Here is a 12,212-nt window from a genome sequence, read left to right on the forward strand (position 1 = left end):
ACCTGGGTATCTCCCCAAAGTCACTCCAGTACTGCCCCAAAGATCAGATATTTCTATTTAAACAGATATAGTAAGTTCACTTGAAAAACATGCTCTTTATTTTCTCAGATTTATTAGGAAAAAGAGAATGCTAAGCTTGGAGTAAAATACCTGGATTTGATTTTTTTTTTTTTTATCCTAATGCTTAATGTCTCTGTGACTCTCAGGGAGCTAATTAACTCAGTTTCTACTTCTATTTAATAATATAAGTAGTAACTTCATCGTGGGGAAGCTAACACAGAAATAAAGGAGATGATATAAATAAAAGCACATTACAAACAGTAATGACAGTATAAATTCCTTGTCTGATTAAGTTTGTGGAGATATAGCATTTGATGATTTTCAAAAATCACTAGTTACTGAAACTTGAACTTAGATTCCTTAGGAGTTTTAATGAATTTTGAACACTATGAAAAGGAAAATATAACGACACTGATGTGAAATCACCTTAAATGGTTTAGTTCATTAAAATGGGGAGAATATAATTTTTAAATATAATTAATTAGGAAAAGGACAGTTTTGACTTAAAAATCACCATGTCACACCATTTTATCATAATATGAATTTATGACACTTTACATTCTGAGCCTCAATGTTGTATAACTAGTTTTATAAAATTCTTATAAGAGGCATGAATTTTGCTGTAAAAGATTGTTCACTCTATTGAAATTTTATTATTTTATCATATCATCTATCTCTTTTAATCTGTGTTTTTGTTTTCTTATAGTTCTTAAAGTATTTGTCTGCCTTAGGTACTGAACTATGTGTTTACTTATTTAAACTGTTATCATTTTCAAAGCTCCTTGTGGAAGAGTGATCTTTTTTCATAGCTCCCACCTTTCTTTCTTAAATATGCAAGAAATATTGGAGCATTCAAAACACTAGTGATAATGACCACCTTTTCTTTAGGGTAGCTTTCTTCAATTAATGTTTGAAATATTCTTATTTAGCCAATAACTTTGCATAATACTGATAAAGTTTTACTTTTAAGATGAAGATTTAGACATTAGTTACCATTTTTCAACTTTGTGGCATAATAAATATGTTTTTTCTAAGGAAAATCTTATCCAAATTCATGTTTCCCGTATGAGGGAAAATAAGTTTTCTACTAGATTTCTCTGGTAACTGAAATTATGATGCACTTTCAATGTAAAATTGAAAATTACAATGTAAAATTGTAAACTTGAAAAATGAAGTGAAATACAAGTTTATACTCCATTAAAAAATATGAAGGAAAACATTTATTTTTTTTCAAAAGATTGTGACCTAAGGTTCATTTTGACTTAGTCCAATTCTCCATGAATAATTTCTTAACCACTCCTTGAATCACTCCAAACCTTCTGGAAGTCACTTCTCCCCCTTCATTTCCAAAAGTGCATTATATATGCAACCAAAATTACATTTCTAACTATATTTTAAATTGTTGTTTATTTGTCCTTCTTCCCCACTTGACTGTGAGTTCTCCAAACATAGAAATGACTTTTTTCTAGATAAGAAAAATATCTGAAATGCAACAAATAATATGTAAATTCAAGTTTTAATCTAGAATAGTTAAGGTATAATCTGATGAGGTTAATTCAGACTGATCAAAGTGTTTATATTTATAAATAGTTATGAAACATTTATAAAGGTTTATTATTAAGAAGCAATACAATTGACATTTTTTGTTATACTTTTGATACTTCAGCTAATAGATAATTTTAAGTCTTAGGTAACCAAATTTATTTGGATTTAATGTCTTTTTTCTTTTTACTTTATATGAGTTGAATCTGTGATAGGGACTGGTTAAAAAAAATGACATTTTTCAAGTATTTCAACTAATAATGCTTTAGCTTTTCAAAGTTTAAAGACAATGGAGCATGATACTTTTGATGAGAATTTGTCATATAACATTTTGTTTCTTCATGTAATTTACTAAGCCATTTCTAACAAATCTTAAATACTCAACTAGCAGAAGACTGTCTAGACAGTAAAGGAAGGAGAAAAGAGTGCTGCAAGCTGTCATATTTTACTAATAAGAACAACACTGAATATAGATGACATTGTCATTTTAAAAGAGCCATTTGTCTTTGCTTTCGACCTTATCACTTTAAATTAATACTGTGTTGCTATGTAATCTATATGACCCTAGTCATGTAAGACATCAGGAAATCACAATGATGTGATGCTATAGGAAGCTGATGAACCCATATGATTAAACTGCAAAAAAAAAAAAAAAAAAAATGACTTTATGAACTGCTTCTTCACTTCTGTAACTTCTTCAATTAAATTTCAACAAAAATATTAAATCTAAAGTAGTTTTGAATTCCTCATCTGCCTTTTGTAAAAAGATTCCGTTTCTGTGCTGTGGGAACTACTTATGTTGCTGAATATGTTGCTGAGTCTGCAACTATAATGAAGTCAACAGTCTGGAAATTTTCTCAGATCTAGATAATTTAATGTATTATTATTTTTCTTTTTTTGCCTTTTCATAGCCCTGTATTTTATTAAGTGCTTGTTAAAATTAGGGTTGACTTCCTTTTTTCTATTAGACCTAATGTGAATTCTTACAAAATACAATATGACTTACTATTACCCAGGGTTTTAGAATCAGTTAAAAGGGGTTTCTATTACTCTTTTGTTCTCTATTTAAAACATTCGTACACATAACTTAAATATCACCCTGAGAGGTCTGTGAAATTTCTGAGCATTTTTTTTTTTTTTTTAATATATCTGGGAAGCTTTTAATCTCCTATTTTTGGCCTGATGAACAAAGAATTTCATCACAAAGAGGTTTCTCCTCTTAGTGAGGGTAGGCTGTTTCTTCTAAAGTCCATGTTAAGGCAGAAATGAAAATGATTATCTATATGAGCATAATAAAACCCCTGTTACTTCAGAGATGGTTCAAGAGGAGGATGTGCCTAAGACGGTACTCCCAAGAAAAATAAGCAGAGAGACACTATGCTTGTGTACGCCCTTGGCCTTGCTGCTGCTCAACAAGATTCCCCAGAAAGGGGAGCTATCATTAGGGGACACCTCCAAAATCTGGTCTGGAGGCCAGCAGGAGTTATGAGTGTGGCTCACAGAATGGTATATATCTTCACACTTTTAAAGCTGCTGCCTGAGAATCTGGAATTAAATCAGCCTGAATTAGCTGTTAAATAAGATTCCTCCATTTGGATCACTGACAGGTCTCTGCTGACCCTCAACACTAAGGCCACATTAAGAATAAATCACATGGTATATACAACCAAAAAGATTCAAGAGATAACCAAGAGCTATGGCAGGCTTGGTCTAGAAGGACCTATACATGTCCACTCCTACAAGACTGAGAAAAATAAATTTTGCCTAATACATAGAAACAAGCACAGAGAGCCAAGCAAAATGAGGAAAAATAAAAATATTTTCCTAGCCAAATAATAAGACTAAACCTCAGAAAAATATTTTTTGTAATTTTTTTTTAAATTGGCATGTAGTTGATTTACAATATTGTGTTAATTTCTGTTGTATAGGAAAATGAGTCAATTATACATACACATGTATCCACTCTTTTTTGATTCTTTTCTCATATAGCTCATTATGGAGCATTGAATAGTTTCCTGTGCTGTTCAGTTGGTTCTTAATAGTTACCTATTCTATATATAGCAGTGCATATATATCAATCCCAATTTATCCCTCTCCCACTTATCCCCCGGGAACCACAAGTTCTTTTCTACATCTGTGACTCTACCCCTGTTTTGTAAATAGGTTCATTTGTACCATTTAGATTCTGCATATAAGGGATGTACAATATTTCTCTTTCTCTATCTGACTTACTTCACTCAGCATGAGGAGCTCTAGGTGCATCCATGTTGCTGTAAATGGCATTGCTTTATTCTTTTTAATGGCTGAGTAATATTCCATTGTATATACGTGGCACATCCTTTTTTTCCATTCCTCTGTTGATGGAGATTCAGACTACTTCCATGTCTTGACCATTGTAAGTAGCCAAGTGCTGCAATGAACACTGGGGTTCATGTATCTTTCAATTATGGTTTTCTCTGGATATATGCCCACAAGTTGGATTGCTTGATCATATGGTAGCTCTATTTTTAGTTCATTAAGGAACCTCGATAATTTATCCACAGTAGTTATAACAATTTGCATTCCAGCCAACAGTGTAGGTCTCCCTTTTCTCCACATCCTCTCCAGCATTTATTGTTTGTGATTTTTTGATGACGACAATTCTGATTGATGTGATACCTAGTGTAGCTTTGATAGAAAAAGATCTTAATGATACAGAGTCAGAAACTATAAGAAAAAAAAAATCAGAACTGAAGAATACAGTAACTGAAATGAAAAGTATACCGGAAGAAATCAACAACAGAGTAGATGATAGAGAAGAATGGGTCAGTGATCTGAAAAGAACATAGCAGAAATCACCCAACTGGAATACAAAAAGAAAAATAATTTAAATGAGGATAGCATAAAAGACTTCAGAGACATTAACCATATTAGCATTTTGATTATAGGGGTCCAAGAAGGAGAGAAAATAGAGAAAGGAGTCAAAAACTTATTTGAAAAAATAATGCTTAAAATCATCTCTAACCTGGGGAAAGAAACAGACATCCAGGTACAGGAATAACAGACAGTTTCAAACATAATGAATCCAAAAAGAACCATATCAAGACATGTTATAATTAAAATGTCAAAAGTTAGAGAATTTTAAAAGCAGCAAGAGAAAAAAATAGCAACTATCAGTAGATTTTTCACCAGACACTCTGCAAGATAGAAGGGAGGGAGTGGTATGATATATTATAAGTGCTGTAGGGGAAAAACAACAACAACAAAACACAACTTAGCATACTCTATCTGGTGAGATTATCATTCAGAATTGAAGATAACTCATTCCAATACCATCTTTTATCACCTCTTTTTTTCAACCCTCCACCCCACCATGCTATTGATTCTTCATTAGCAGAACAATTTTGGCTCTCTATGCAGCCATCCAAATATTCTTTGACCTGAAAGCAGGAGATTTCTTTGAAGTCCTTTTTCCCCCTCCTTTTCACATAAGAAAAACAAAGATATCCTTAAGGGATTGGTGAGAGGGGAAGAAAGTGAAGTAGTCAGAAAAAAAAAAAAAAACAGATTTAAGGCTTCCAAATATAATTCTACAATTAATCTATGAAAAAGCACAGGTGACTTCAAAATGTAAACCCTGATGAAATGTTAAAACAAGATTTTAATGAAGAAAGAGTAGGAATTTGGGTGGAAAATTTTAAGGAGAATATATTGGCTTATATGTGAAATTGTATTCCCCCTTCCCTCCCAAAAAAGAGAAGAGGAAAAAATCTCTGCTTTCCCCCAAAATAATCTGAAAACTCTGCCAGAGCAACACATAGGCTATTTCAGATCACCAGCAAAGAGTTGATAAGAAAAGTCATGAAAATGAATGAGCTCTCAGTGGGAAATATAGACCAGACAAGCAGAAGGTCAAGGATGAGAATGCAATGAAAAACAAACACACAAAATAAGTGATTTTTAGCTTATACATACAGCCCAACCACAGATTTAACTTTCATGCAAATTAAATATGGCTTCTAGTAGTCTTCAGGGATCAAAACGCATTTAATAAATTCATACTGAAATATGAGGAGGTAGGCTGCACCTAGGATTTGTTCAATTATGCTAAAACATAATTGGCCCTTACTCTGGCACTGCCTTGACATAGCATTCATTTTCTCATGTAGCTAGTGCTTATGCATTAATTCCCTGAGAGACATGGCTTTGAATGACTTAATTTAATAAAATTAACTCTTTGACTTGCTTGGGTCAAAACAACTACCATTAGCACTAATGCATTTTGAATTACTATAGGGGAGTGTGCCCTAGTGCTATATGACTAAAAAGCAGGCCTCCATACATAAATAAATAAAATATCTTGCCTTTACTCCATGTCTATAAAATAAATCTCTTGAAATAAAATGTGTATCACTAACTCTTCCTCTCTGTTAGTAATTTTTCAGCTTTGATGGGAGTGATCTCACTGTGGCCTATGTGATAGTCCAGTCTCCATCAACCACTTTGCCACGAATTTTTCTTAAGCACCATTTTCAGCTTCCATGTCCTACCAAGGTTTTTCATTTACTAGCTTCTATTTCATGCTGCCCTAGGTGTTCAAGACCCCTCTATACAGCCCACTCTCTACGTTTACAATAGAGTTTTCTCCTGCTTTATGGACTCAATGCTGTCACCATCTCACAAGTTCAGTATATTCATTTCTGCCTGGAGAGATGCAGAAGCTTCTTTTCTTTTGCTCTGAATTTCCAAGAGCCTTAACTTCATGTTTCTGAATCTTGCTGCTGCTGCTGTTTAGTCCCTAAGTCAAGTCCTACTCTCATGACCCCATGAACTGTAGCCCACCATGCTCCTCTGTTCTTGAGATTTCTCAAGCAAGAATACTGGAGTGGGTCACCATTTTGTTTTCCAGGGAATCTTCTCATCTCAAGGAATGAACCTATATCTCCTGCATTGGCAGGGGGATTCTTTACCACTGAGCCACCAGGAAAGCCCTCAAAAGGCTATAATATCTTCTTCTCCTATCTCTGAATAAGCAAAGTACACAGCAAAGGCCAAACTTGAGAACGATTGGTCATGCGGTGTGTACTTTGGGTATATTAGTTTAGCTTGTTCATTATATGTGACACTCTTGGGTAAGGACATAGATTTATATAATTTGCTGTTCTATTTAGGTCCTGGGGTATGAGTGTTCACTATCTGCTCCATTCCTGTGCAGAACATGCCTGTAATTTAAAAGGGAAGGACAGAATGTGATTTCCTGTAAGATGTCTCTTCTTCTGAATTTCAACAGAAACAAAATTATTTTGGAACAACACAAAATTAATCCAGTTTGTTTATATTCTCAGATAAGAAGATAATAGATCTTTAGACAAAGAGTTTTGTTTAACCAAAACAACCAGGCTCAATAACAAAATCCATGTTGCTATTCTGCTTAGAATAGATTTGCCTGCTGTCATTCCCAAACATCCCTGATTAGGAACACTGCAATAAAAATAAAATGCAGGACATTTCACAAAATCATAATGGGTTTAATATCAGAAAGTATCAGATTTCTATTTTTCCTATTGCTTTCAGAAGTAGGGTGTTGAACACAGCCAATGCAATTTTAGTTGCATTGAGTCAAAATCACTTATATTACTCTTATTTTTGCAAAATATTATCTCTAGTCACAAAAATACATGGAAACTTCTTTAAAAGAAAAGAAGTAGATATTTTGTTATTGTTTTTACTAAAACTTTTACCATTTTTCCTAAGTATTAAGATTTTCAATATAGATTTATGGTGACTGCTTGCTTTGCTATATTTTTGTTAGGTTCAAGAAGTTACGAACACATAATATTTTAATTAAAATATTAACAAGTTAAATAGAAATTTCTTTAATCATATCTGTTTCTATAGAATGATAGATTTAGGGTTAGAGTTAAATATTAGTAGAACAAAGCATTTTATTCTTGTCTGGAAAATACCATAGGCAGAAGAACATTGTGGGCTACAGTCCATGAGGTTGCAAAGAATTGGATACAACTGAACGACTGAGCACATTCATTTTTAACTACAACACAAATATTCAAAGCTATGTTTAGTGGTATGAAAATAATGTTTATGTAGTAATCATTAGATTACTAATTAATATGATCAAGTAATCTACTGACATCTGTTCTCTATGTGTTATTTTCAATTTCTTATTTCAAATTCATCATCTAAAGAACATGGGAATTACTTCACAACACTGATCCAGTCATTTCTCTATGCAGATACAGATAGAGTAGAATTAAAATGAGGAAAAATTCATATAAATAAGAGGTACAGAGAATTATATTTAACTTTCCTTTATAGGACATGAAACTAAAATTAAACTGTGTTGAGCTTCTGAAATATTCTTTCTTAAGATATTATTGTCTAAAGGAGTTTTTGTCTTTTAGAATAGCATTGTTCTTAAAGATCATGTGTATGTGCACATGTAATTGTTTAAACCATGATTTTCAATTGTATATAGTATGATCTGACTCCTTTCCTGTGGAAGACAATATAAGGAAAAATGGCATGTTGATTCCTCTTATTCTTTCTTTCCTCCTAAACTTTTTTTTTTCAATTATATTATTCAGCTGCTTCTCAAATCTCTGCATTGAAAAGTTCCACTCCTCCTTAGACATTTAAAATAAAAGAAGAAAAGTTAGTACTGCATTTCCAATTCAGTCTTGTTAGAACCATGAGGCGAGTGTACTAACCACTTTCATTTTGGGGGATGCCCATTTGTTTTCTGGACACGGTTTGGCTGTGTACAATATTCTTCAGTTATGTGTTAGACTTATATTGCTGCCATGACAAATTACAATCAATTTGGTGGCTTTAAAGAGCACAAATTTGTTATGTTACAGTTCTGTAAGTCAATTACTCAGTATTGGTCTCACTGGGCTAAAAATCAAGATGTTGGCAGGGAAGTTTGCGTTTTTCATTTCCTTATTCCTTCTGGTTTTGGCAAAATTTAGTTCTCTAAGGTTAAAGTACTAAAGTCTGATTTCCTTGATGGCTCTCAGTTTGGGGTCCCACTTACCTCCTAGAAGCCTGTCTCTACTTTTTGCACCTTTCTTCCAATATCTCAGAATTGGCAATGGGGCATTAAGTGCTTCCTTTCTCTGTAATCATAATTTATATTGAGCTTTGTTGCTCTATCTTTTCTTAAGCTTTAATTTAATGAATCCACTGTTCTGTTAAGCTCTATATCACAGAGTTGTTGCTGCTGTTGTTCAGCCACGCAGGTATGTCTGACTCCTTGCGACACCATGGGCTGCAGCATGCCAGGCTTGCCTGTCCTTCACCAACTCCCAGAGCTTGCTCTAACTCGTGTCCATTTAGTCCGTGATACCATCCAACCATCTCATCCTCTGTTGTCCGCTGCTCCTCCTGCCTTCAGCCTTCCACAACATCAGGGTCTTTTCCATTGAATTGGCTCTTCGCACCATGTGGCCAAAGTATTGGAGCTTTAGCTTCAGCATCAGTCCTTCCAGTGAATATTCAGGGCTGGTTTCCTCAGGATTGACAGGTTTGTTCTCCTGGCAGTCCAAGGGACTCTTGAAGGAATTTTGCTTTTAATTTTTCATTATGACTTCAAGTTTTAAATGGATCTATTTTAATATATTTTCATGAGTGCTACTTGTTTACATATTTAATATACTCGTGTGATGTCATTTATTATTAATATTTTTCTTGCTTATGTTACATTTGTGTAATTCTGTCTACATTTCCTCTAAAAGAGTGTGAGTGAATTCTGTTACTCCTTTCTTATCATGAGTTATTTAAAGTTTGAAGGTTGGATTTTGTGTTCTATACATTTCTATGTAAATCTAACACTTGCTGGGTTGAGTATAATCAATACACAGAGCCCTCTGTTTTTTTCTTTTTCAGTATATTGGTTCAAAACTCACTTGACTCTAATTAAAAATCAATCACTTAAAAGTACCATAAATGTGCCTCTCATTGAACCTGTCCTGTGTTCTGCAGTTTCTTTATTTCCCACTAGTGTCTCTGAAGTTGCCACTGTTACTTTCTTCTCCATCTACCTTAGACTCTCACAATCAGAGAGAAAAGGGCTATTGTACTCATTGGACCACTTGTCTTCAAATTTGCAGTCTTAAATAATTTATTAGGATTTTCCTAAATTACAACTTGGGAGAGGTGGGCCGATGGTTGAGAACTATGATAAAAACACCAGCACCTTGTGGTCATTTTAGTTTCAAGTCTTGAAAAGAGAGATTCTTAGAACTTGCTTCACTTTCCCACATTTACCTAGAGATCAGATCCTTAACACATTCATCTAAGGACTCAGGTCTTCTCCTATCTATTCAATTATTCTTTGCTTGTGTCTACTCATGTCGCATTTGTTTCAGTCTCTTCTTCAGAATCATAAATTATCATGCATTAAGCTCAATATCTTTTCTGTTATTCTTAACAATATTTATTCTTTCTGTATTCTGGTAGAACTTTGTAAGTTTGTCCCAATCTACTGTAATTCAGTTTTCCATTCTATATTGATTCTTTGGATCTGAAACTGATCTGTGTTATGACTTTGCCTTTATTTTTATTTAAATCTCTTATTTTACTTCATTAGCTTGTTCAATTCTCCTTTCACTTTCTTTGATTCTCAGCCAGTTCATCTTTATCTTTGTCTGGTTTATTATTTTAAATATTTCCTTGTTTATAAATATCCTGTGGTTTTTTTTTTCAAATGGAATCCAATGCAAAGCAAATTAGGTTTAAAACATGTTTCTTTAATAAATATGTACTTAAGTAATATATAAAATAGTATGTACATATAAATAGTAAAATTATATATATAATACTTAGATATTTATAATATTTATTTTTAGATTATAACCTTTTTTCAGAATTGTTTATATGTTTGTTTATTTCTTATCTATATAGTTTATCTTGAAAAAAAAGTTGTTTATCCATGCAGATGTTTTCCTAATGGCGCTTTTGGAAACTTTATGAACTGGCCTTACCATCTCTTCTGCCAGTCCCTTTCTAGATCTCTATAGTTGCCAGGTAGGCTTGTTTCTTAGACTTCTAACTGGTGATACAGTCTGCTTCATAAGGAGAGACTGTTATACTCAGTGAAATCTTTATTTTCTTGCTGGGTTTCGTATAGCCACTTAATTTCAAGATTTCATTACCAGGTTATTTTAATGCTGTTAATTCAAGATAAAGAAGGATGTTTCAAATGATGTACACTAAGGATATCCCATGACTTGCTCTTTCTAAAATCCCTAGCTTCATATCTATCATGAAATGTTATCTGGGTGCATTTTCAGGAAAGTTTAAATTTATTTTGATATATCACAGTGCTTCCTCAGTGAGGAGATGTGTCTTTACATGGATAAATATACTTAATTTCATTCTGTCCTGTTTGATATTTCATATGACATCTCTATAATATCTGAGGTATGGATGATGTTGTTTTCTCAGTTTCAGGGATGATATAGATATTTTCCTATTTTCATATTATTGTTGTGATTTCTGAAAAGGTGTCTCTTCTAAATTTATCTTAGCTAAAAGTTACAACAATTTATTTTCCTTGGATCTAATTTCAAAGAAATTAAATCTGGGATCACTTTTCATTTGACAAAAGAAAATGATCAAACTCAGAATTAATTTTTTAGCCAATTATTTTAAAACTTGAAACAGAGGCTTCCCTGTAGAAATTCAACTTTAATAACTACAGTGGAAAATAGCACAAAAAGGTTATAATAAATTAGTAAGTTTCTAATGTCAACAAAGGTCCTCTAGTCAAGGCTATGGTTTTTCCAGTGGTCCTGTATGGATGTGAGAGTTGGACTATGAAGAAAGCTGAGTGCTGAAGAATTGATGCTTTTGAACTGTGATATTGGAGAAAACTCTTGAGAGTCCCTTGGACTGAAAGAAGATCCAACCAGTCCATCCTAAAGGAGATCAGTCCTGGGTGTTCATTGGAAGGACTGATATTGAAACTGAAACTCCAATACTTTGACCACTTGATGTGAAGAGCTGAATCATTTGAAAAGACCCTGATGCTGGGAAAGATTGAGGGCAGGAGGAGAAGGGGATGACAGAGGATGAGATAGTTGGATGGCATCACCGACTCAATGGACATGGGTTTGGGTGGACTCTGGGAGTTGGTGATGGACAGGGAGGCCTGGTGTGCTGTGGTTCATGGGGTTGCAAAGAGTCGGACATGACCAAGTGACTGAACTGACTGACTAATGTCAAATTAAAATTTCTTCACCTATTGCAAAGTAATTTTAAACTTTTATTCTATTACAGACTGAAAAGTTTTGAAAATTACTTAAAAATCTATACAGTGGATCTTTTTTGAAGCTTCTTCTATGGGTAAAGATGCATTTCTTCTATGGGTAAGGCTGCAAGGTCTCTATCAATATATAAGGTAATGGAGGAGACTAGTCAGGAATCAGATAGTGCAAAGTGCTATCACATATGAATTAAAATGGAGTGGTGGATAGGATGTGAATGCTAGGGTGAACAATACGGTGCACATGATCAAAGAAGGTCTCTGTAAGAAAATTATATTTGAGCTGGTGCCTTAATTATAAGGGGGTGGAGGGTGAAGACATACAACTATGCAGAAAGGCTGGCCT

The sequence above is a fragment of the Dama dama genome, chromosome 15 (genome assembly GCF_033118175.1).
Source record: "Dama dama isolate Ldn47 chromosome 15, ASM3311817v1, whole genome shotgun sequence".
In the NCBI taxonomy this organism is placed as follows: Eukaryota; Metazoa; Chordata; class Mammalia; order Artiodactyla; family Cervidae; genus Dama; species Dama dama.